The sequence below is a fragment of the Tupaia chinensis genome, unplaced genomic scaffold, assembly GCF_000334495.1.
Source record: "Tupaia chinensis unplaced genomic scaffold, TupChi_1.0 Scaffold000178_1, whole genome shotgun sequence".
NCBI classification, from domain to species: domain Eukaryota; kingdom Metazoa; phylum Chordata; class Mammalia; order Scandentia; family Tupaiidae; genus Tupaia; species Tupaia belangeri.
Window position 1 is genome coordinate 930,063 of NW_006159653.1, and position 1,781 is coordinate 931,843.

The window sequence follows — 1,781 nt, forward strand, 5'->3', positions numbered from 1 at the left end:
CGGGGGGCCCCAGCCTCTCTTGTGCCTTCCTCTTTAAAGCGCAGCTCGAGAGTCCCCGCCACCACCTGAACCCTGGGCTTGGACCCGGCCTGGGCAGGCCAGCCTGGCCCGAGGGCTTCCTATCCTGCCGAGATGCCTGGGAGGCCAAACCCAAGAGGGCTCTGGCTGGCTGGGATCTGGGCCTTCCCAGGACAACCCACGAGCCCTGCTCCAGGCCACGGTGAGGGTAGGCACTGGAGCCCACACAGGGTTAAGGGCGCAGGCAGTGCCCACAGCGGGCAGGGAGGCCGGCTGGTGCAGGGCCAAGAACACAGCGGGGGCTGCATTCTAATGACCCGGTCCCTCGGGGAGGCCTTTGTCTGTCTTTATCCGGTGCACGATAAAAGAATTAATTAGACAGAAAATGGCAGGGCAGCGCTGACGCGTCACTGAGGGCCGAGTAACCTGAGTGGCAGCCGGGCGGGCTCTCGTCTCTTGGCCCTTCAGGCAGAGCAGGGGCGAGTTGTGGTGGAACCGTGCTCAGCTCAGTCCAGCATGGGTGCGGGGTGGAGGGGATTTGGCAGTGGGCACTCTGCCCTCAGCCCGGCTCCTGCTCCCCCGGGGCACAGGCTGGGGTGGTGGGGGCGCCTGCACCGTGGGAAGCAGAGGGCCGGAAGGGAAATGGGACCCCGAAGTGCCCGGTTATCTCAGTGTCACTGGGCTAAGTGCCACCACGGCCCCGGGTCTCCGAGGGTGAGCTCCCTGAGTGCTGGGTCTCAGTGACCACATGCGTCTGGAGGGGCCCAGGCTGCGGAGGGGAAGAGCAGGGGCTGTGAAGGACCACGTCACTGGGTCCGGCTGTCATGAGCCCTGGCCGGTGGCAGGTACAGCTGGCTGAGGCTCTGCAGAACTGGATCTGTGACGTGGCTTCCTGGTTCCTGATGCTGGGAGCATGTGAGGTCCCCCTCGGGGGTCATCCAGGGCCCAGAGAGAGGTGGAAGCAGGGTGCCCTCTGCCCCGTGGGAGGTGAGAGTGTACTGACCAGCTGGGCTCTTGGGCCCAACCATCAGGCTTCCCTCCCCTCTAACTGGCGGGAGACCCGGAGGCAGGCACTGACACCCCAACTGCTGGATGGCAGAGGCTCGGCTCTCCAGGTCCTGGCCAGCAGGCCCTGATGGGGACAGGCTGTCTACCCAGAGGATAGCTCTTGTAGGCAGCCACCGGGCTGCGAGGGACCTCGAGCACGCACCCGCTTCAGGCAGAGCATGACCTCGGCGCTCAGGCCTGGCACCACCTGGGAGCCTGGAGCCGCTGTGCAGCCATCCGGGCAGGGGTGCATGTCCCACACAGGCACGTGGGGCTGGACGCCCTTGGCGTTCCTCCGGAGACGGAGCCTCACCTCCCTTCTGCCTGTCCGGGAACCGTCTGCTGGGGGGGTGCGCACGGTGAGCAGGGGCCTGGGAGTCTTGGAGGAGACTGAGTCTCCCACCGCGTCCGTCTGAAGGAGAGGGGTGTGGAGGCGGGCTCTGAGTTCCTCCTGAGGATGCCTGCTGTCTGGGGGATGGCGGGGAGAGCAGTCACCTGGTCACGGCCCTTGGCTCCCATAGCCCTGTGTAAACAGGACCGTGCCCACGGTCCCAGGGCCGGGACTCAGGACCGGAGATGCTCACGGCCACGGCTCAGCACCGGCTTACTCTGGATGGCCACGCCAGGTGTCTGCTCCAGGGCTGGGGCCAGCTGCAAAGACACAGTGACCTGGGCCACTCAGCAGCCCCCCTCCTCTGCCCTCACCTCCACTCAGC